This window comes from Zootoca vivipara, chromosome 7 (genome assembly GCF_965207765.1).
Source record: "Zootoca vivipara chromosome 7, rZooViv2.hap1.1, whole genome shotgun sequence".
Classification (NCBI taxonomy): domain Eukaryota; kingdom Metazoa; phylum Chordata; class Lepidosauria; order Squamata; family Lacertidae; genus Zootoca; species Zootoca vivipara.
This window is the reverse complement of record NC_142590.1, coordinates 24044309-24069673: the sequence shown is the minus strand read 5'-3', so window position 1 is coordinate 24069673 and position 25365 is coordinate 24044309.

Below are 25365 nucleotides of genomic sequence, written 5' to 3'. Positions count from 1 at the left end.
CTCCAAATAAATCTTGAATTTCTTCCAATCTTCTTCTACCGTCTCCTCTCCCTGATCTCGGATTCTCCCAGTCAGTTCAGACAGTTCCATAAATTCTATCAGCTTCATCTGCCAATCGTCCACAGTGGGTAGATCTTCGGATTTCCAGTTCCTTGCTAATACAATCCTAGCTGCTGCTGTGGCATACAGAAAAAAGTAACATCTTTCTTTGGCAATTCTTTCCTTGTAATTCTGAGTAAAAAGGCTTCTGGTTTCTTAACAAATGTGTTTTTAAACACTTTCTTCAACTCATTATAAATCTTATCCCAGAAGCTCTTTACTCGGGGACAAGTCCACCACATATGGTAAAAGGTCCCTTCCGATTCTTTACATTTCCAACATTTGTTATCCTTTTTATGATATATCTTCGCCATAAGGTGGAAGATTCTCTTGGGAAAGGCTTTTATAAAAAGTATTAAGCAGGGAAATGAAGATTTCTCTCTTTAAAGCAGGAACACCCAAACAGTATTAGCATTAAAAAAAGTCAGCTGCTGAAATTATCCAAGCCTCTATTTATTAAACAAATTTAAGGCTCTTTTGAGTCCAGAGTACCCACGGAGGAGGCTGCCTGCTGTTTCTCTGTATGATTCACTGCTCTGCCTTGACTCCTGCCGCTCAGCTTCTGCTGTGGGTCAGAAATTCTGGTGCAGCTGTGACTTGGATGCAATCGGATTATTCATTCACTGCTGACACTCAAACCTGCCCCCAGGAGGCATGCCTAGAACAGCAACTCATGCAAGGAGACAGGTGGTGGGATTCTCTTATGCACTCCAAAATGAAAGCTTTCGAAGGCTGAAGTGTGCCTCTAAAAGCGGGTGGGGGGCGGGGAGTGTTCTCATCTATTGGAAGTTTGAGAAACTTAAACCGATTTAAAGGAGGGTTCGTTCCTAATTCACACCCTGAATGGCACTTTCCTTGTGTGAACCTGTCAAGCGCAACCCTTTGCCACCGAAATCAATGGAGGGCAGTCATTGACTTTCGTAGGGTGCAGGATAAAATCCTAATTGCTTTAAATAAAGCCTGTAAGATAGAGCCTCTTGTCCAGAGAAGACGCATTGGAATCCAGCAGGGTGGAAAATAGCTAAGGATTCTTAAAAGACAGTATAATTAAAGCACAGCAGATCACAATCCCCTTGGAAGAAGAAGAAAAAGAACAAGATGTTGTCAATGTGGTTTCAAAGATCTAAGGTTTTTTATTTTTGTCGCACAAAAAACCTTGTACAGAAAGTAATGGAAGATTTGGGGTCAAACCCAATTAAAGAATCAATTACAGCTCACATGGACACAAGAAAAGAACAAATCACTTCTAGACAAACACTTCTTTTAAAAAAGACACTGCCTTTTATGATTATATGGTAGGGGAAAAGACATATAAAGACATTTTCATCTATTGAAGTTGACTCCCAAATGACTAAGAAATTAAAAGATGCATTTGAAATGAGTTTTTGCCTGTAACGTGGAGGTAATTAACTTGGGAGGATCAAGGCGTAGAGCACGTACTGCAAATGAACCAGAGATAAATAACCAACGCGTCTGATAAAACAAATTGGTAAAATGAATAGAGGTAAGTTTCAACGGGAGTAAATAAAGAGAAACATAATATAACCACAGGAATATATTTCATTAGGCAAATTAGCCACTGGCCTTTATACCGAAAATGATGTTCCAAAAGGTTTTGACAGCTTAACATAAAACAGAAATTATAATAACCAATAAAAACAAAAAGACTAGATAGAACATGCATGGAAAATGTAAGCAAGCATTCGACAGTCACCCTCATTTGGCGTTCATCCAATCAGAAATTTTGTCTGCCACCCCCCTCCCCCCCAAAAAAACCCCCAGAATTTTTCCTCTTTCTAATTACTTCTAGGCTAGAAGCCTCAACAGAAATCATAGTTTAGAGGAATGAGAATTTTTAAAAAATTGAAGAGCAACGGGAATTAGCTCCCCCCCCCTCCTCCTGAACTAATGCATACATTTTCCAAATAAAAACATAATGAATGAGGCCTTCCGGTGATAGGGAATCACAAAAGCAACTGCCTACAAGTCTACTCTAACTGCAATAAATTAATAATGGAGCTTAATTGCATTCAGGAAGAATAAGCACTGACAGGCTTAGCTCCTGCCCCACAACACCCCAGGCCAGAGCTACTGCAAGGCTCCAGCTAAATCCATTTTGCCTACCCATTATCCCGGTGCCCTATTATCTCTCTAAGTAAAATATTTATATACTACTTTTCCTAAGCTCAAAGCAGTTGACATTAAAATAATACATAACAATTTAAAGCCACAATTACACAGAAGCAATCAGGGAGGAGGGGTGTGTGGCACACCGGCAACAAAAACATTCAATGGCCACACACACAAAAACAACAACCACAGACTGAATCAAAGCAGTTTTCCGATCAAAACAACTGCCCAAAGCCACCCGGATTTAATAGACCTTCGGGAAGGCGGCGAGAGCAGAGCTGTTGTTGACCTCCTCTGAAAGGTCACTCATCTCAGAACCTCATAGAGGCCTGGCTCCAGCAGGTGCTCATTGGGACTGGTAGAATGGCAGCCAGGGAGGCCCAACAGTAGGTGGCGCCAGAGCCAACAACAGGCAGACGCAACTCAATTCAGTTCTGCTCCCATCCTCCTCCCTGCTGAGTTCTACAAAGGCAACCTTGAGACTAAGGAAGCAGGCAGGCAGTGCCACCCCCTGGACCGGATCTAAATAAGAAAAGCAGGCAAATTAGTGCTATTTGAGGCAGTGGCATAGCATAGGTTGCGCCGCCCTGGTGTTGCGCCACCCTGTGGGCAGCTGAGGTGGAGGCGCATACTGGGAGGGGAGGGCAGAGCCCGCGAGGCACACGGCTGACGGGGGCAGGGCATGCAAGCAATGCACTTCGTTGTGCCCCTCTCAGAATTTTGCACCCGGGGTCACTGCCCCTCTGTGTGTCCCCCCCCCCCCACTACGCCACCGACAGAAGGTGCTGTGGCAATTTCCCTTTCATCCTAATTGACAAACCTCTGCTGCCACCTGCTCTCAAGGGGGAGTGACTTTGATCCCACTGCAGCAGTGTCCCCACATGATGTGATGTGTTAAACCACCACCACCACCCCTTATTTATTTATATGGGAGAAATTCAAAATGGCGTTCTTGGAGAAAGCTTTGCTTTAGGACAGGAGTGGACTACTCCTCGTGTAGGAACTAAGCCTGCCCCATATCTGGTGCCCACCTTGTGTGGAGCGAGGGCCAGTTCCACGCCTCTCCTTGAACTGCCCACAACACAAAGCTGAATTCCAGGTTACAAAATCCTGCGTATTTTGACATCTAGAACTTGATGAGGCTCACGGGGAACTTGAATCATTCTCCATCTTGTGCAGCCATTCATCTACATCTCCCTGGACAGGGGTTTATGTCTTTGTGTTATGGAACAGATATTTGTATGCAGTGCTGTTTTTATATAAAAAGAGTTGCAGGAACACACTATGAACTTTTCCCTTGTTCTTTTACAATGGCAATGGGGCCCACCTGAGAGGTGCTGGAACTGAGCTCCAGTGAGTTCTGGATGAAGAAAAAAAATCCCTGTTTGTATGTATATGCTTTTACAGTACATGTTTTATTCCATCTCCTCAAAGATTGCAAACAGCAACCATTCTAAATCCATATGTCATATCACACCCTCCGACATTTCTCTGATGAAAACAGGGACGTCCCATTCCATAATGATAATTTTAGTATTTATACCCCACACATCTTATTGGATTGCCCCAGCCACTCTGGGAAGCTTCCAACATATATAAAAAAGCATAACAAAACTTTAAACATTTATTTTTTTAATTTCCCTATACAGGACTGTCTTCAGATGGCTCGGGGGTTAGATAATTCCATACTGCCCAACATTCCTCCAATGAAAATCGGGCCATCCTAAGAAAAAGTGGGACATTCCGGGATCAAATAAAAAACTGGGACGGGTTCCCTAAATCAGACACGTCCCTGGAAAGTCTGCCATATGCAAAACATATATAGTCATAACGTAGTGATATTGTTCCCTATATAAAATCCCTGTGATGAAAATGACCTACTATATCAGTTGCCTACTCAATTATGCAGTACATTAGATACAGATTAATTTTAAGGCAAATTAATAAGTACCATATAACAGTCAACTAATTGAGCCTGTCCCCCATTCTGTTCCATATGCTCAAATGTCTCCTAACAAGCAGCTGAGGGTTTACTGAGCCCTGAACTTTGCTATTCTAGCATCAAATGAACATGCTCAGTTTCTCCGCAAATTCACATTGTCTTCCCTCTCTGTTTCTGATCAAATTAGTTAGTCGGGCCAAATTTCCTTTAACCAAGTGTCTATAAACAGACAAGAGAGTTAGGCTTTTTCCAGGTTTGGCACATAATCATTTTATACTGCGGTCAATGGATAGATCACCATTTCTTCTCTTTAATGATGGTGTCGGCGTTGTACGGCACCCTGAAATTTCATGGTATGAAAGCACAAAAATACTTGTATGAATAAACAAAGAAGCAAACAAATAACATTGAGCCTTACATTCAGAGCAAATTGTGGTTTGTGTACAATTGAAGCCGTATGTATATACTGTACATATATTTTTAAATCAGCCACGTGGGTCCAACCCCCAGCCCCGGCCGCCCTCAGCCCCTTAGCCAACTTGTTCTAAATACCTGTCAGGTTCTTCCCTGACAGCTACAGATCTCTCTTCACTGATGTTGAATCTTCTCGCGTTTGCTGCTTAAGTCTGCTATACACTAGTGTAAAGGGGGGAAAGGCCCAGGCTATTCATAGATTCTTATAGATTCAGGAATGATGTGCATACTAAACAGGCTTCCCTATTGCTCCTCATAGTCGTTCGTAAGTGAAGCTGTTTTAGCTCCTTTTGAACTCCTAGTTGTTCTAGGAAGCCATTAAGCTACATGAAGATGTACTTGGGTTGCCAGCTCTGGAGCAGGAAGAGGAAGACAAGATGGCCTCCAGCACTTTGTTTAGAAGAACGCTTTCCTTCCAGCAATCTGTGTCAGCGCCAGGTAGAAGGGTGGTGTCATTTCTGTCCTTAAGGCACCGATCAAGCAATGCTGTAAACACAAATCCTCCCATTTTGTACATTCCACTTACTCTTGAATCAGGCGTCTTTCAAGTTGGGGCAGTCGCTGCAGTAGAGGGAGAAAAAAGATGCAGCAGGACAAGTAAGCCGGCACATTTCAAAGCAAAACAAGTACACATGCAGCTGTATGTCCTCTGAACTGTTTGTTTTTTTTAAAAAACTAGACGTTTCAGGGCTTAAACCTGACATTTTCTGAGCTGATATACTTCTTTGTTAGACCTAGGGCTCAGCTACATTAGCCAAAAAAAACCCAGCGTTTTGAATGCATTATAAACATGCAACACCAGGTGGCGATGGAGAGCAAAAAATTAATTCTAAGCGATTTTACATAGCAGTATTTTTACTTTTGTTAAAACGATTTAATTTCTGATTTAGTCATAGTGGATTTTTTTCCTGTGTGTAGATCCACCCTTAGTTGTTTGTGGGAGGGACAGGATGGAGGCTTTCCTTTGCAAAAAAATAATAATTATTATTCACATAAACACACAGAGAAATTAGTTAAACGGGGAAAGTATCTGTTGTGCACCGCCCTTCGTCCTGTAGGATTTGTATGAGTAGAGCAAGTCTCATACAGCCACAGCAAGTCTGGATCTAACCATATTTCTGTTATTATTATTATTATAGCACCCCCACCCCCGCCTTCACATTGCCTCCCCATAGCTGGGTAAGGGAGGAGCCAGGTTTGGGGAAGGATGTGTGAGGGCTCTGGCAGGGTCCTAGAGGCCTCCCACCTCCTTCCCTAAGCCAGACCAAAGCTAACTAGGATTTGAGAAGGAGGCAAGAGGACTCTAGGATCCTGTTAGAGCCCTCATGCTTTCTTACCAAAGCCCAGAGCTTACTAGGCTTTCGGAAGGAGGTAAGCAAGTCCCTCCTTGGCCCTTCTGCCCTGTACAGGGGAAGTGGCCATGCTGTGATAAATCCACCTCTTCCAAGGGCCAGACAGAGAGGTCTAATCTAGAGGGTCACATGTAATCCACAGGGCCAAGTTTCTCCACCCCAGAGGAAGGCCAAGATTTTCAAAGGTGTATTTTGTCCTAACAGTGTTGCAGTAATGACGGGGTGGGGAGCCTGAACCAACTGAGTGTCTCCCTGCAGAAAGGAGAGCAACCAAGATGATCAAGGGTCTGGAAATGAAGCCTTATGAGGAACGGTTGAAGGAGCTGGGTATGTTTAGCTTGGAAAAGAGGCGACGGAGAGGAGATATGATAGCCATCTTCAAATATCTTAAGGGCTGTCACAGGAGGGAGCATGCTTGTTTTCTCCTGTTCTGGAGGGTAGGACTCAAACCAATGGCTTCAAGTTGCAAGAAAGGAGATTCCGACTAAACATCAGGAAGAGCTTTCTGGCAGGAAGAGCTGTTTGACAGTGGAACAGTCTCCTTTGGGAGGTTGTGGAGTCTCTTTCCTTGGAGGTTTTTAAGCAGAGGTTGGATGGCCATCTGCCATGGATGCTTGAGTTGAGATTCCTGCATTGCAGGGGGTTGGACTAGCCGACCCTCGGGGGTCTCTTCCAGCTCTATGATTCTACAATGCTCTGTGTGCCCCAGATATTACAGACGCTGGATTCCATGCAGGATCTTGGGAAACATGCACCACCTGAACTGAGGGAATCTGGCCCCTAGAAGGACTCTGTGGAGACAGGCTCCTATTGCTCTAGCAGGGAAGCAGTGCTGTCAGGGCCAAGCCGCCCATCAAACCGAGAAACGCAAGAGCTGCCAAGCTGGAGCACTCTGTATATTTTATAACAATTCTTAAATCCACCGGCCAACAACTGAGCCACATCTACCGACCTGTAATGAGGTGAATGGATCAGGGTGAACTGACACCAATCAGAGCCCTCTCTTCCCGGGGTAATACAACAGCGCATTTTCAGGTAACAAGGCTGTCCCTTCCCAGGGGTGCCGTGAACAAAGCGAAGATGGGGAACTAAATTCAGATAAGCTTTCAGAAATGGAGCCAGTTACCCTCTGTCTCCCTCCCTCCCCGCCCTGCTTCTTGGCTCCCCAGTCGAGCTTGTTTAGGCTCCTGGACTCTTGCCATTTCGAGTTGACGTTCCCCTTCTAAATGGCATTTCAACATGAATCTCCCTAGGTGTCCACCCTCCTTGCCTGGATTAACTCTTGGGCGCCATATGGTGCAAAAGGCCTGTCACACATTCTCTGAATCAGTTTTCCCCCCCTTCTCTTTTTAAACTGCCAGACTGCTGACTCCTTTGGCATTGTGCCCTGTGCCTACGATACGCAGCCTGCAAATAATTGAGAATGAATCTTGCAAGGCTTTTTCACGGCGAAATGTTTCCTTGATGCCTATTTTCCCCCAATGGTTCATGAAAATGCAAACATTTTCAATAGTGGTTATTCATATTATTATTATTACATTAGTTTTTTATAACAAATATCATTAACAAATTTTCACAAGATTATTGTTGAAGATATTGATGAGAATGATGAGCAGTACCAATAATATAACACAGGTCACATATCTAGTCCAGGCAGTTTACAGAACTGCAATTCACAGGAGGAGGAGGAGGAGGAGGAGGAGGAGGAGGAGGAGGAGGAGGAGGAGGAGAGGAAGAGGAAGAGGAAGCTCTCTCCTCAAGCATTTGAGCCTACATAAAGCACACACAAGGTCAGGGTTGCTAGATTATCCACCTGGAATTCCCATTTTTGAGCAGGGGAGTACCTTTTGGCCCTCCAGATGTTGCTGTACCACAACTCCCATCATCCCCGGCCATCAGCCTTGCTTGCTGGGGCTGATGGGAGTTGTAGTTCAGCATCATCTGCAGGGCCAAATGTGGTCCCCCCCCCACCTGGCTTTGAGCCTTCTAATGCTCTGATTTTGCTCAGAAGCTTCATTTGGGAGAAGATTCCCTTGCATGATTTCCTGTTCCCCCACAGAAGCATCACAAGCCACACCACCATAGAAAGTGCTTGGAAGCAGCACAGCTGGAAAGCTCCTTAGTGACACCCCCACTTACTTTCCCTCAAGCAGCAGGCGTCTCGGGCAGTGGCATAGCGTGGGTTGCCAGTGTCCGGGGCTGTACGGAGGCGACAAGGGAGAAAGGGAGAGAACGCATGCACATTCAACTGCCTAATGGCATCTGCGTCACCCATGATATTGCAGCTGCAGAAATAAGTAAAGAAGAGTCATTCCGTTGTCTGGAGAGGTCACTTCCTGGTTCGCATGGAGAAGCCATTTTCAATGGAGCCCAGCAAGGGAAGCACGCGGCTGTATTGAGGCAACGCCAAATGTTGAAATTTTCCACCCCTAACAACTGCCCCTGTGCCCCCCTCATGCTATGCCACTGATCTCAGACAATAGTGTTATGCCGAATAGACAACAGACTTGCTCTCTGTGGCTCCAGAGGGCCAGACCAGAAGAAAAAATGGGGGAAAACTGCAAGAAAGCAGTTTTGGGGTAAACATTAATGAAATGCTGTAGAACCGGTGCTTGTCAGTGTATAAACAATACTGAGCTGGATGGACCATTGGTCTGACTCAGCACTTCATTACCCAACAGACACTAAGCAAATGCTTAGGGCACCAGCAAAAGCAGTGGCACACAGAGAGAAATTACACACGAGAGAAATTACTGAAATAATTTGTGTGTGTGTGTACACACACATATACATTTTCATAGGAAAAATCAGAACTTTGTTAGGCTTCCTTATGCTCCACTACACACACTTCCTGCATTTTTGGTCCCTGTGTACTATAATTTGCCAAGGGTGATGAAAGTTGTTAGGAGACCCCACAGAGCTACAGTTCCCTGCGTAGAACTGTATCCCTCTTCACAGAAACCTCTGGCAAAAACCTCTGTGAGGGGAATAGGGTCTTCTAACAACTCTCATTGGGAAAGGAATATGGCAAGGCTGTATATTGTCTCCCTGCTTATTTAACTTGTATGCAGAATTCAGCATGCGAAAGGCTGGACTGGATGAATCCCAAACCGGAATTAAGATTGCCGGAAGAAATATCAACAACCTCAGATATGCTGATGACACAACCTTGATGGCAGAAAGTGAGGAGGAATTAAAGAACCTTTTAATGAGGGTGAAAGAGGAGAGCGCAAAATATGGTCTGAAGCTCAACATCAAAAAAAACTAAGATCATGGCCACTGGTCCCGTCACCTCCTGGCAAATAGAAGGGGAAGAAATGGATGCGGTGAGAGATTTTACTTTCTTGGGCTCCTTGATCACTGCAGATGGTGACAGCAGTCACGAAATTAAAAGACGCCTGCTTCTTGGGAGAAAAGCGATGACAAACCTAGACAGCATCTTAAAAAGCAGAGACATCACCTTGCCGACAAAGGTCCGTATAGTTAAAGCTATGGTTTTCCCAGTAGTGATGTATGGAAGTGAGAGCTGGACCATAAAGGAGGCTGATCGCCGAAGAATTGATGCTTTTGAATTATGGTGCTGGAGGAGACTCTTGAGAGTCCCATGGACTGCAAGAAGATCAAACCTATCCATTCTGAAGGAAATCAGCCCTGAGTGCTCACTGGGAGGACAGATCCTGAAGCTGAGGCTCCAATACTTTGGCCACCTCATGAGAAGAGAAGAATCCTTGGAAAAGACCTTGGTGTTGGGATGAAGGAGAAGGGGATGACAGAGGACGAGATGGTTGGACAGTGTTCTCGAAGCCACCAACATGAGTCTGACCAATGTGTGGGAGGCAGTGCAAGACAGGAGTCACAAAGAGTTGGACACGACTAAACAACAACAACTCTCACCACCGTTAAAACATACAGACACAGACACAAAAACCACAGTTCTAACTATGTGCTCTCGCTCTGAATGGCCTGGATCAAATGGTAGGGTTGAATTTCAAGGCCTACAAGGTTCCATCCAGGGCTTTTTCTCAGCTGGAACTTACTGGAACTCAATTCTTCTCAGGTGGCACCTCTCAAGTGGGCACGATTGCCATTCTAAGAGAACAAGGGAGGTGTTCAAGATGAGAAAAATAGCACTGGTTCCATCCAGCTGTATAATACTTTGTGGATCATTCCTTCTAGACTTTTGGATGCCTGCACACTTTGTGGGCCGGGCACCAAACTTAGCTCACGTTCAGTTTGGTGACCCAACAGGAACTCAGTAAGCTTCCTATTCTTTCTGGCACCAAAAGTGAGGTGCAGTTGGGGGGGGGCTGGTGGTCTGCACGCCACTTTTGGGGTCACAAATCTTGGGCTACTGCAAAGAGCAGTCCGTTGAATTGTTGGGTCTTCTGGGGAAGGGCTGCAGCTCCTGGCATTCAAAAAGTCCCAGGTTTAATCCCTGGCTTCCCAGGTAGGACTAGGAGAGAAGCCCCACCAGGAGAGCTGCTGCCAATCAGTGTAGACAATACTGAGCTAAATGGACCAATGGACTCATAGGTGGGGGGCGGGGCCATGGAGAAGGGGCGAGAGTCCCAGGGAGGTGGGGCGAGACAGCCCATAGCAGGCTGCTTCCCGGGGGGGGGGGGAACGTAGCACTTTGCCAGCAGCCTTGCTCCCTTCCCTCTTCCTTTTGACAGTTTGGGGGGGCTTCCACCACCCCCAGAAAGCAGCCCAGGAGTGGGGCAACAGCGCGCTGCCCACCCGCGACTCCCAAGCCTCCCCCGAGCTGTTAAAACAAAGGAGGAAGGGGGGAAGGCCAGCAGCAAGGTGGTGCAGCTCCACTCCTTTTGCCGACAGCTCGGGGTAGGCTTGGGAGTTGCGAGCGAATGGCATGCCAAATGTCACCCGGGGCGGACCACCCCCACTGCCCCCGTTCCTCCACCCCTGAATGGACTGACTTGGCATTCAGCAGCTTTCTATGTTTCACAACTTTTTCCTGAAGCCCTCCTGGACATTGGAAGCTTACTCAAACTCTGGTTTTCTATCTTGGCAGGGAGTGTGTAGAATAACTATATATATTTCTTCTTCTTTTTTAAGGAAGTATAAGTGTGGGAAGGAAATTGACAGGTAGCGTTGGTTATGCTGGTAGTTCAGGTGCAGCCGTGTAGGCAGGCGGAGGTGTTTTGTTCCCTTCTGATGTGCTCAAATGAAATATTTGTACAATGTGTCTGCACAAAACTTAAGAGTGTTTGGTGCTTTCTGCCGTTAAGGAGAGATGTGACTCTGCTATTAATTCAGTTTTGTGAAATGAAAGTGATAGTGGAGCCCACTGCACGCCGGTGGAACTTCTGAACCGCAACAGTGACAGCAAAAAAGTGTTTTGTGTTTGTTATTTACTACGCGCTAAGGGTATGAAATGTCTTTGCTGTCATTACATCTTGTGATTTTTTTTTTTTGTAGTGAAGTTTTAAAAGAGAGAGAGAGAGAGAGAGTCGGTGCCCAATGTGCGCGGAAGAACTTTCAAACAACAATATTTATTATACATGTACGTACTGTATATATTTGCCGCTTTGCTGTCACCACGGTGTGGTGTGTTCTAGCAGAAATGAAAGGGCACTAGCACCTTGGGTGCCACACTACCTCGTGCCTCAGCGACAAAGCTATTGACTGGGTTGTAAGGGGAACCACTCGTTCAGTGACGAAAGATCAATCAAATGGAAGCTTTAGCTTAGCCTATTTAACCACGAAGGCTGATATGCAGATATGCACTAATTATCGACGGTTTCTTCCCAAACAATGGACAAGGAAAAAACCAATATGAACACCGAAGCCATAATCTTTCTTTCTGCCCCTGCCTTTTTGTACACACTGTGTTGTAAAATACGTTTGTTACGTATCCCTAACACCTAAAACTCTGTTTTGAAAGGGTACGCGTGCCTGGTGCATTCGCAAGCAAACCTATTTCATTTTAAATATGTTGACTGCACTGTTCTTTATCCAAGCAATCAATTACTGAGGGCCATCGCTTGCTCCCTTTTAATAAAGGAGGATTCACGACCCGTGGGTGTTATATGCCTGCTTGCACACAGGGTGGCAGAGCTTTTAACAAGTAGGCTGTATTTGAATTCAAAAAAAATGGAAGGCCTTGCTTAAAAATTAAAAATCAAATTAAATAGTGATTTCTGACAAAGCTCATTGCACCACAAGTTGCCCAGGACACCCAGCAAATGAACTCAGGAATTTCTTGTACCAGATGCATCACACCCTAATGCTGATTTGATGTATCGCTACATGCATCTGATCTGCCGCGGTTTGTGTTAGGGCATGCGTTGTCTTTACACCTGCACCATATAATTTGCACTGACAGCGCTATCGTGGATGCAATGTATGATATTCCAGTGATACACTGAGTTCCAGGGTTCCCTGTCCTGTGCCTACTTTCCCAGGCTACAACCAGGTTGTTTGGATGGCAAGCTGCAAAGCCAAGGCGACCGTAATCTTTCTAACACTTCCCCATATTTCAGATTAGACGTTGGCTGGTTTTCTGCCCTTTTCTGGATTCCTCTCCCAGTCACCCCCCTGAATTCTGAATGCACAAGGAAATGCAACTGCGCTGTTCAGTCACTGAGACATTGTACACACTGAGACATTGTACACATTGTACACACATTCCACTTCCCCACCGAGAAACAATGGGAAACGAGAGCAAAAGCGTATCTGGGGAGAGAGGATTCTACGAAAATCACAGAAACTGGGTGTTTTCTCATTGTAGGCAACCCTAGGCCTAGCACCGCAATGGGCGAGGTCTCTCCGAGCCTTGGCTCCTGAATTCCACACATGTCCCTTATGTCTCTAAGGTAGGTATAGATGTGGTTAGAGAGTGCATCTACCTCTCTAGCAACCACAACAAATATCCTATGCATCTTTAGTTGGGGGGGCGGGGGGCGGAGAGACATCATGATAACAGGATGTAACACCACTGAAGACAGTTTCATGGCTTGACACACCCTGAAGAGTAAACATCCCACGTGACTATGAGTGACCTATTGGCTAAATGTAGGGTGAGGAAGGCTGGAGCCAGGGCAGTCTTGAGCAGGTTGGCCGCCCTGGGCGCTGAGGGGCGGGGATCGCTCCGGCGCCCCCGCCCTCGCAGGGGTCAGCATGGCTTCCACGCGGCTTCGTCGCGCAGCGCCCTACCTACCGGCCCGGCGCCCTGCACCACCGGGACTCTACCTAGAGCCGGCCCTGGCCGGAGCCTCATTTGACTAAGTGTGAGTGACCTCATGATTCTCACAAGTGCCAGCCAATCTACACTCTGGACAGCCAGATGGGGAAGATGATTATTGTGAGGCCAGCCAATCAGCCCTATGCTCAGCCAGCTTCTCATCAAAACAGGAAGAGCTTATCATTCGTGGCCTTCATTCATTTTGGTTGTCCAAAAAAGTTGTCTGGGATCCACAATGGGCTCACTGCTCAAGTTATGTCTGTCTGTCTTGGCCCCGATTCTTTAATTGGCCTAATAAATTTTCTTCAAGGAAATATACTTCCTTTCCACTCCAGTCTTATTTCAGCTACCGGGTACCGTTGAAATGCTAGCCTTTGTTTAAGAACTGTCATACCAAGTCTCCTTTATGTTCAAATGAAGACATTTTGTGGAGCAGTCCTTTTACAGTTTAAGTGGGGACTGCATTGCAGATAGGAACATTTTATAATGAGAATTTAGGGAGGCTTTGTTGAACATGGAATTCAGAAAACCAGTGGCCTAACTGCGGAAATCCTTAAACTTGAGAGGACACGCAGCTAACTGAAATAAATATTCCCTGACAATTTTAACACCGACTTGATTGACAGAAGTTCACATCTGAGTGTGATTTTTAATATAAACTAGGATTTTGTTTTGTTTTTTTAAAAAAACCCTAACGATGCCTGCAACATTTTAAATGCAAATGTATAGTCAGGAGCCATACTTTGAGCCTATCTGATTTCTTGATCAAGCACCAAGTTTCCAATGTCAATTAATATAAATCAATTACAGCCCCATTCCTGCGATATTTTAAACGGAATTGGATTAGGAGAAAAGGCACTTTACAAATTGTGTCCTGCCAGGCAAATCCCTAGTATTTTCAGTGGATCTTATTTCACATCGATTCATGACATGAATGAGGTATAAAAGAAAAAGTCCTTTATTCCTCTAAGTGTCAGAGGTTTGAACAGACAGAAAAGGTACTACACAGGCAGAGCGAGGTTATTCCTCATCTTGATTAACTGGCTCTCCATTATAACACTCCCTCCCATGTTACGGCCTTCTGCTTTCCTCCTTAGCTTCCTTAAAGCTCATTATAATTGTTCTTACTGCTGAACACGTGTCGCTTCCATAACATCACCGCATCGTAAAAGATGGTAATGATATCCTGCAGGCATTAAGTATGTGAATGCTAGAATAAGTGAAATGTCTTCCACTGAGCCAAGTTACTTATTTAAACCACCGAAAGTTGGGTTTGGAAGAAGGAATATAAAACATGCTCTCAGTCCCTTGCATTTCCAGAAAGGGCTGGGGGAAAACCTCTTGTCTGAGACCTTGGAGATCTGCTGGCGGTAGTTGTGGACAGTACCGACTTGGGTGAACTGATTATCTGACTCAGAATATGACAGCTTTCTTACAGTGCAATCAAATCGTGAAATCAGTGCATCTATTGTCTGAACAGAGTAGATGCGAATCTCAAACCATCATGACCTTGGGTTGACACTCAAGGCACTGGTATATTTCCAATCCATTTGGTAGCAAAACCCAGATCTTTTCTATATCAAAATGCAGAGCATGACCTCTGATGTGAGTTGGGTGCATATACGTAGGTACCTTGGAAGACGACCAGAATCCGTTCCGGAAGTCCGTTCGACTTCCAAAATGTTCAGAAACCAAGGCGTGGCTTCTGATTGGCTGCAGGAAGCTCCTGCAGCCAATTGGAAGCCGCGTAAGCTGCGTCAGACATTCGGATTCCAAAGAACGTTCGAAAACCGGAATACTCACTTCCGGGTTTGCGGCATTCGGGAGCCAAAATGTTCAACTCACAAGGCGTTTAGGATCCAAGGTATGACTGTGTATTGAGGCAGCCCCATGGTTCTCAAGACAGCCATGAATTCATGAGATAAGGTGGAACATTATCATAGGGTTCTCCCACACTATACCACAGACTGCCTCTGCCAACTCAGGTGGTGAGGTTGTTGAGAAGAAGGGTGGAACAGAACCCAAGATCCTCACTCTGTCCCTTTGCCCAACACCAAGTACAGACCATCACACTTGGCTTCAAAAAAGATTGGTTTCCTGGCAAGGGAAATGGGGTTCCTATGGAGAGGGCTGCCATCCCCTCCTTTAAGATGGAGAGGACAGCCCTTCAAGGGCCATAGCTCAACGGTAGAGCATCTGCTTTGCATGCAGAAGGTCCCAGGTTCAATCCCCAGCATCTCCATGTAGGGCAGGGAGATATCCCCACCTAAAACCCTATATAACCACTGCCAGTCTGTAGGTAGGTAAAAAGGTATGGTATGGTAAAGGACCCCTAGATTCAGTCAAATGTGACTATGGAGTTGCAGCGCTCATCTTGCTTTCAGGCCGAGGGAGCTAGCGTTTGTCCACAGGCAGCTTTCCGGGTCATGTGGCCAGCATGACTAAAAAGCTTCTGGTGCAGCGGGACACCATGATGGAAGCCAGAACGCATGAAAATGCCATTTACATTCCCATCGCAGTGGTACTTATTTATCTACTTGCACTGGCATGCTTTCGAACTGCTAGGTTGGCAGGAGCTGGGACAGAGCAATGGGAGCTCACCCCGTCGTGGGGATTCGAACCGCAGACCTTCTGATCGACAAGCCCAAGAGGCTCAGCGGTTTAGACCACAGCACTGCCCTACTGCCAGACAGTGTAGACCAGGGTTCAGCAACCTTTTCCAGCCATGGGCCAGTCCACCATTCCTCAGACCATGTGGTGGGTTTTTTGAAGAAAAAAAATGAACAAATTCCTATGCCCCACAAATAACCCAGAGATGCATTTTAAATAAAAGGACACATTCTACTCATGTAAAAACACATTGATTCCCGGACCATCCACAGGCTGGATTGAGAAGGTGATTGGGCCGCATCTGGCCCACGGGCCTTAGGTTGCCCACCCCTGGTGTAGACCAGGCACCCCCAAACTTCGGCCCTCCAGATGTTTTGGACTACAATTCCCATAATCCCTGACCACTGGTTCTTTTAGCTAGGGATCATGGGAGTTGTAGGCCAAAACATCTGGAGGGCTGCAGTTTGGGGATGCCTGGTGTAGACAATACTGAGCTAGATCTACTGATTCAGTATAAGGCAACTTCCTATGTTCCTCTGATAGCCCATCAAATAAAAATAAAAAACAGGTCTTTGTAAAGTAGGACACATGGCTGCCATCATCAGCTAGGGAGAAAGTTTATCTATCTTTAGTAGGGCTGGAGATATCCAAGGGGATGCGTTTCCTTAAAACTGGAATATGACTTCCAAGACGAATCCCTGCAGATAAAAACTCACAGTGACTTCAAATCACGGTAAATCTGAGCTATCCATGAGAGCCCCATCTAGTGAGACACACTCCTTATTCAAATGCTAATATAAAAGGATGTTTGCCAGAAGGTGGGCTGCCAAACCTAGGTAGCATTCTAAGGCGGGAGCTGGTCTCTGTTCAAGCATTGCTTCCTTCCCATTCCTTGGTATGTGAGCCAGCCATTCCAGATTGGCTGGACCATTTCCTTTTAATAGCACCAGATGTACTACAACAAAGCAGCAAGACAAATGAAAACTAAATATGAAACAATAAAAGTAGCTTAGATTGTGGTACTTGCTGAAAAACACACTTTACATCCTCAAGTACTCAAGGGGGTAAACTTAATGAGCACAAAATATTCATCCCTAATAAGAACATACTGTCATAATCACCTTCTACACGTGATAAATAGATTACTGGGGAGTTGCGGGCCTTCCTTCCTTCCCACCCCCACCCCCCTTCTTATTAAGCTAATGCTTTAGCCACAAGATAATTTAGTCAATTCTCTAAAAGCAAATCACAGGCTTTCAAGACCCAATGGAGGGGATGTTTTGAATCTTGGTTTAAAACCAATTTTATCCAAATAAACTCTCCCCATTTTTTTGCAAAGCTGCCACCAACAATTTTGTTGTTCGTTATAATCAGGCTCCCAGTTGGCTAACTTCTTATGGAAAGAGTCTTCCTCTCTCATTTGAAGAAAAATTTATCATCCGCGAGCAAAGGCAGAAAACGTGTGAATGTCTAAAGCTTATGCAAATTAAGAGGCTATGCACACTGCTCCTAAAAATAGTAAATAATTATAGCATTTCTTCACCATCTTATAATTATAGGCCCCCTGTCATCTCTCCTTGTTCTCTATAAGGTCACAGTAGTATTATACAAAATTTACAGTACATTACAAATAAAAAAAGCCCTGCAATAATTAGCAACTGCGTATCTTCAGCACCAGTGATGAATGTTCACAGTACATGTAAAAATAATAATAATAATAATAATAATAAAAACCCAAACATTATTTGCTTTATGTGGACAATGTGCGCTTTTAAATTTAATCATCTGCTCAAGCTATCCAGTGGGCAATATTCTCTCACTATTATAATGCTATTTGCCAAGTCCACAGTGCACCCCTGGGCTGAATTCATCCTTAATGAAAAGACAAGGAGTCAGATCTCTCTCCTCACTCACACCAGTGATGTATACCTTAAGCATATTCCTTTAAACTCAATCATTCTCACCAGGCTCGTTGAATGATAACGTCAAAGAAATCAGAGGGAAGGACAGGGCACGGTTTCAAACTTTATAATGGACGTTTGTGCTTCGTATTCAAAAGATTTCGGTCATAAGGTAACGGCAAAGTTGAGAGATTCTGTTTTAATGGACACCGGTTTTCAGTTTTCCTTGCGCTTTGTGCAAAAGGTGGGAGGAAAGGTGAGGACTGGCTTTCCTAATAACTTACTGAAAGCCACACTCTTGAAGCTGAGAGGGCTGAGTTTACATGTCAGCCAGAGGAAGAGCGAACATGGCATTCCATCAATACATGTTTTACTGAAATCTGCATGCGTCGATAACCTTCAAAAATAATCTGCGCTTTAAAGAGAAATGTATACTTTCAGTCAGGGATGCCGTCCCACGGGACTCAACTGACTCCCCTGAAGAAACTGTCTGGCCCAAGAGGGTCAAGCCATTTTTAATCAATGTGCTGTAAAAGAAAAAAGAAGCCTGCTTATAATTTCATTTTTAAGGGAAAGAATCACTGGGGACCCATGAATACTAACTTGTCCATTTTTGCTTTACATTGTGCTGTTTTTAGCATTTGGATTTTATTGAGATACTGTGGCTTTCATTGTTAAAGTAAAATAAAAATCAGAATTACGCACACACACTTCAGATGGGGAAAACCTGTTTATAAAAGGTGGGATATAAACACATAAATAAATGCAAACATATAGCTCCTCCATGGGCACTCTGGAGAGTCAAAGGGGCGTCACTAATTTTCCATTGAGGGGAATTTTTCAGAAGCAAATTCATTCCTAAGACCCTTCAAAACGCTTACCTTGTATCATTAGTGGTACAATTTCCTCCATACCTTTCTGACCCACTAAAGCCCTTACTTCCAGGTGACTGTCAATTTATCATAGAGTTTGAAAGGGGGGGTCTGATTCAGTGATAGGTAGGAAAAGGCCAACTTACGGCCACATCTGACCTATGAGGTGGTTTAGTTCAGCCTCAAGACATTTTGCTGCCTGAGGTGGAACATTAAATGGCACCCTTCCCCCAAATAGACAATCCTACAAACCCAGTGCTTTTTTGTGATGCTACTCACCAAGGTGGAGTACCATCATGTATCATTTTGCTGTTGGGTTATTGGGTTGTTCTTGTTTTTTAGTTTGATTATGTATTCTGTGTTTTATATCATGACTTTATCTTGTGAACCACCCTGGTGGAATCTACACACATATTTTAAAAAACCCGCTGAGAAAACACTTTAAAAAAAAAGTTTTGAAAAATACATTGAATTTTGCATAGCTCAGTTTCGCCATCTAGTGTCACATTTGTATATTGCACTTTACAACACATTTAAAACGTTTTTTTGCAGCTGTATAGCTGAGTCCCCTGAGACCTGCGGATATAGGACGCTATACAAATTTAAATAATAATAATAATAATAATAATAATAATAATAATAATAATAATAATATTGATATTGTTCTGGGACGCACAACACTTTTATCAAGGTATGAGTACTAGGCATCTCGTTCCTTACCACCACCACCACCTCAAAAAAACCCACTGCAAAAGCTATCCAAGGGATAGCTGAGTCGGTAGAGCCTGAGATTCTTAATCTCAGGGTTGTGGGTCTAGCCCCATGTTGGGCAAAGATTCCTGCATTGCAGGGGGCTGGATTACATGACCCACGTGGTCCCTTCCAACTCTACATTTCTATGATTCCGTGAGTATTTGCCTCCCTGCAGATCTGCAGAAAGGGTTGCCCAAGAGTCACAAGTGAGCTACTGAGCAAGCCGGCCCTACTGTTAGGCAGCGTGTGATAGCCACTGCAATCGGCTGATCTGTGGGGGTGTCCTAACTGAACAGTAAGTTGTTTGTCATTTTACTATCGTTGTATTTTTAATGACCGAAAAAACACACAAAAGGTACTTGTGGGGTTTCTGCATCAGGTACCAAAACAACATGATCGGCTTGAATACTATCCACCTTGGCGTGGAGGGAATATGCCATTTGCTGCTCAGGCAGCAAAAAACCTCGGACCAACTCTGTCCAGGGTTAAGAAGCTGGCCGCAGTTCACCAAAAACCAAGCTTCCCTTAGCACATGGGTCATTTTTGTATTACTCTTTGCCTGCTCAAAGGGCCATGTGTCCTACCTTAGAGTACTCTGCCTGAAGGTGTATTCTATTTGAAGTCCAGTCTGAGGCTGGTTCAAAGAGAAGACCAGGAGTATCAACAGAGAACACCTTGACAGCAGACTGAGCCAGCCACACCCTTCCCAATCCCCACTATGAATAATAATAATAATAATAATAATAATAATAATAATAATAATTATTTATACCCCGCCCATCTGGCTGGGTTTCCCCAGCCACTCTGGGCGGCTTCCAACAGAAATATTAAAATACAATAATTTATTAAACAGTAAAAGCTTCCCTAAACAGGGCTGCCTTCAGATGTCCTCTAAAAGTCTGGTGGTTGTTTTGGAGAGTTTTATGGAGAGATACATTGCATTCATATTGCAGTAAATTATATCAGTTTATGTTTGTACAGTATGTGTTTGTATTGGAAGACAGTGGTACCTTGGTTCTCAAACTTAATCCGTTCCGGAATTCCATTCCAAAACCAAAGCGTTCCAAAACCAAGGCGCGCTTTCCCATAGAAAGTAACGCAAAATGGATTAATCCATTCCAGAGACTTTTAAAAACAACCCCTAAAACAGCAATTGAACATGGATTTTACTATCTAATGAGACCACTGAAAATGAAAGCAATAAACAATGTACTGCAGTCACACAATCAATCAATCAGTAGCTGAACTGGGCTCCACACAGTCACACACACAAAAAGAACCACAGAAACAAAAAAGCAAAATAAATAGCAAAAACAGAGACTCAAAACAGAAGTGCAACACCCAAAACAGAGCATGTTCGGCTTCCGACAAACGTTCGCAAACCGGAAGACTTACTTCCGGGTTTGCAGTGTTTGGGTTCCAAGTTGTTTGAGTACCAAGGCGTTTGAGAACCAAGGTACCAATATTTATTCAAATACCTGCACTCTTTTTCAGTGATGGATTCCCCCCCCTTTTTTTGTTTCCTTTTTGTAAGTAGCCATCGCATCCTCATTGTCCAAAAAGGATGCAAACCTACTGTATTCCCTCTTCCCACTTCATATCCCTTCTGCCCTGCCAGAGCAATATAAATTGGCCTCATAGTGAAGGAGAGAGGCACAAAGTGTGCTATCAGCGATATTTCTTAAAGTGAACTCTCTCTGACAGTGCATTGTTGAGAGTATTTTCAGATGAGTGTGCAGGTTCGTTGTCAGCTGCCCAGTGGTGAGCTTCCCTTCGACACCCTTCCCCAAGTGTATTGCATAAATAAACAGAGTCTATTTGAACAAGACCAATGACAGCAAAATTGCTTGCTTGTCTCTAAAAAGACTCTAATAATGTGCACCAAGGGAGAAGGCCCGTGGTTTGACAGACCTTCCCCCCCCCCCCATCCTCCTTCTGAAACATTAAAAAAAAAAACAACAACGACGAGGGGGGAAAACCCACCCAATTTGATAGCAAGGAGAAGGCAGTTTAAAGTACATCCTTGGCTAATTGCATCCAAAAGAGTTATAATAAAAGAAACTATTAAATTTATGAACTTTCTCATTGAAATATTAAACATTCGACAACTGTCATGTAGTTAAAACGCTTCTTGAACAGTAGAGCGGGGAAGTTTTAGAGGAGTCCCAGAAGAAAAGGACGCTTTGCAAATCATCATTTTACAACATGGGCAATACATTATTGTGGCTCAGTCACTGCAAGCAATTTCCCAACAGCAGTTCAGCAGGGGAACTTCTGCTAGAAGGGAATTACACTTTGCCAGTAACCTCTGGCAGAATCTAAAGAGTGCCATACAAGTGCAATAGCAATGCATGTCGACTCGGAAGTAAACCCCATTGTGTTCAGTGGGTCTTACTCCCAGGTAAGGGAAAACACCTCCACACAGGTGCATGAAAGCCTTGGCAATTTTAACGTCCGACTTCAGCTTCGTGTTGCAGTGGGTGCTACATTGGACTTTCAGACGTGGCTTTACAAGGGGTGCAAGGAACAGCAGTGGGGCAGCTGGCCTAAAAAAAACCCCACTGTGTTATTTACAGCCCTTCAGATCCTAATCTCCAATGCTGGGGTGGTGTAATTTTGTATCCAAAGCAGGGGCTTCCATTACACTTCACAGCGCCGTTGGGATTACAGAGGTGGGACTGTCACAGCCATCTATTGACAAGCGCCTGTGACATCAGTCACGAAAAATGAAACGGCAGCTAGCCTTCCATATCCATGTCAGGTTTAATGTACAACACACCATCTGCACTGTACTTCCAAAGCATCGTGCCACTTTGAACACTTTGGGAGGGCTTCCCCCTCCCAAAGCATCCTGGTAACTATAGCTTGTTGAGCGTACTAGTACAGTGGCTGTTGTTGTTGTTGTTGTTGTTGTTTAGTCGTTTAGTCATCTCCGACTCTTTGTGACCCCATGGACCATAGCACGCCAGGCTCTCCTGCCTTCCACTGCCTCCCGCAGTGGTCAAACTCATGTTCGTAGATTCGAGAACACTGTCTAACCATCTCGCCCTCTGTCGTCCCCTTCTCCTAGTGCCCTCAATCTTTCCCAACATCAGGGTCTTTTCCAAGGATTCTTCTCTTCTCATGAGGTGGCCAAAGTATTGGAGCCTCAGCTTCACGATCTGTCCTTCCAGTGAGCACTCAGGGCTGATTTCCTTGAGAATGGATAGGTTTGATCTTCTTGCAGTCCATAGGACTCTCAAGAGTCTCCTCCAGCACCATAATTCAAAAGCATCAATTCTTCGGTGATCAGCCTTCTTTATGGTCCAGCTCTCACTTCCATACATCACTACTGGGGAAAACCATAGCTTTAACTATATGGACCTTTGTAGGCAAGGTGATGTCGGTGCTTTTTAAGAAGCTGTCTAGGTTTGTCATTGCTTTTCTCCCAAGAAGCAGGCATCTTTTAATTTCGTGACTGCTGTCACCATCTGCAGTGATCAAGGAGCCCAAGAAAGTAAAATCTCCCACAGTGGCTGTTAGGATACCCTTATTCTCAGAATGGTTTAACAAGCAATCCCTCTTCCCAGAGAGCTCTGGGAACTGTAGCTCTCAATTGTGTTTTCTGTGGGTTGCCTTTTGCTCTGGTTCTGTGGCAAAATGTGGGACACCCCCCCCCCGCTCTCTCTGTACATCCATCATCCATTTCCTCTCTTCTTGTGGAGCATATGAAATCAGGTGGAGCGCTGTGTTTTAAGAGATATTTAGCTCACTTCTCATTGATTATATGAGCGGAAAATATGGGAGTCTGGCTTTGACTTCACACCCTCCTCAATCAGTTTCTGCGCTTCAGTGTTTAGATAAAGAGAAATTAAGATGTGAAGCTGGCATGCTGGGTCCTAAGACGGTGCAGGAACCAACCACTGTTTTTAAGAACAACAGTTCAATTCCTGGCACAGAATCTAGTGAGTGGCTGACAAGATGGGGGATTATAGGCTGCATTATAGCTCCTGGCTGTGGGGAAGCGTACTTTGATATCACTTGAGTAAATAGCAGTCAAAAGCCAAGAGGAATGGCTGGAAATGGAGAAGAAAAGGTAAGTTATTCTTAACAGGTTAATGTTCCACCTCTTTTATTGAGTTCATGTATTTTATATGTGATTGTTGTTGAAGTTGCCTTATTTTCCCTTTGTATTTAATGATTGCCATCACATTTACACCCCAAGCAGCTCAGGGAAGTGGAGCCGTCCCATTTTATCCTCACAACAATCTTTTTTGAGATAAAGGTTATGCCAAGAGACAAGGATTGGCCTAAGGTCGCCAACTGAGTTTTATTGTTGAATGGGAATTCGAACCCAATACTCTCTTGCCCAAGTCTCGCCACTACATTGTACTTAATTGTAATGATCAAGAAGCATCCTTTGTGCTAGAGACCTTAGAAATACTCTGCGGTTCTGCATCAACTTCCGGTTCTGCAAATACAATCATACCTTGGGCTACAGACGCTTCAGGTTGTGTGTTTTCGGGTTGCGTACCACACCGAACCTGGAAGGACCAGAAGGGGGAGGGGTTTCGGCACTCGTGCAGAAACACTAAGTCGCACTTTGCGCATGTGCAGACGCAGCACTGCGGGTTGCAAACGCTGTGGGTTGCGAACGTGCCTCCCGCACGGATCACGTTCGCAACCCGAGCATCCACTGTACAATGCAGGAGCCAGCAAATGGTGTTACAAAGTTTTGTTTCCCCAAGCCTCAATCTGGAAACTCACCAATAGGTGCAACTGCACTCCTGAAATTCTTCTTAGGTACGGTTCGTTGCTGTGCTCTGTAAGGAAGTAAGCCGTGGGGGAGAAAGAATATCTCAAGGGTCAGTACAGTATTGTAGCTGTACATTTGTAAATAGCTATTTAAAAAGGTGCCATAAGTCTCTAGCGCTCCTCCCCATCTCTCTCCAAAAGCAAAAGACCCTTCAGAGGTTTTCCTGAACCTTCCACTTCTCAAGGACCGAGAGAGCAAGGGCATAGCATATGTAGAAGCAAGTCTAATAGATGATGTGTATGAGACTAAACTTTCAGAACCTCAATCTGCTAAAGTGGTACACTCAAACTAGAAGGATGAGGTGGATCTGCAATTTTGGGACAGGAGACTCGGACACAGAGACATCAGTGCCCTAATGGACCTACAAACAGGGCCATCTTAAGCATATCTGGCGCCGTGGTTCATAAGGGGTCGGGGGCGATGTTCTCGGTGTCCCTCCCCATCCTCCCCGCCCCCTGTGCTGGGCAGTTCGAGGCTCACTTGCCGTGCAGGCTTCCTCAGCAGTCCCGCTACTGCTGCAGGGCAGGCAGGAGGGAGAAGGGCGCTACATAGCTTTGTGCACCGCCTCCTCCTCCTCCTCTCCCAGGCAGGAAGCGAGAGAGTGCGGCTGGCCATAGGAAGAGCCGCTGCCACCCAGCATGCCCTTGCAGCTCCTGGACTCCTGCTGCTTGATCCATGGGCACCGTGGTGCAGGGCGCCACTAACCCTAATGGATAAGACGGCCCTGCCTACGAAGGAGAGAACTTGCAAGAGGACCACAGGTAACACAGAAAATGTGTAAGCCGTATCACTGAGAAAGCTGTTAAAGCTTCCTTTCCTCCTTGAGAACAGGCATGTCCCCATCAGACTACAGTGGTACCTCGGGTTACAGTCGCTTCAGGTTACAGACGCTTTAGGTTACAGATGCTTTAGGTTACAGGCTCCGCTAACCCAGAAATAGTACCTTGGGTTAAGAACTTGCTTCAGGATGAGAACAGAAATTGCACGGCAGCGGCACAGCAGCAGTGGGAGGCCCCATTAGCTAAAGTGGTACCTCAGGTTAAGAACAGTTTCAGCTTGAGAATGGACCTCCAGAATGAATTAAGTTCTTAACCAGAGGTACCACTGTATTCCTCTCCTCCTCCTCCTCCTCCTCCTCCTCCTCCTCCGATGCTGGTGCCAGGAGTCTGGTCCTCTGCATCCTTTCCCTGTTCACCACCTCACACAACAGGCCTCTGTGTGTGCAGCAGAACTTCT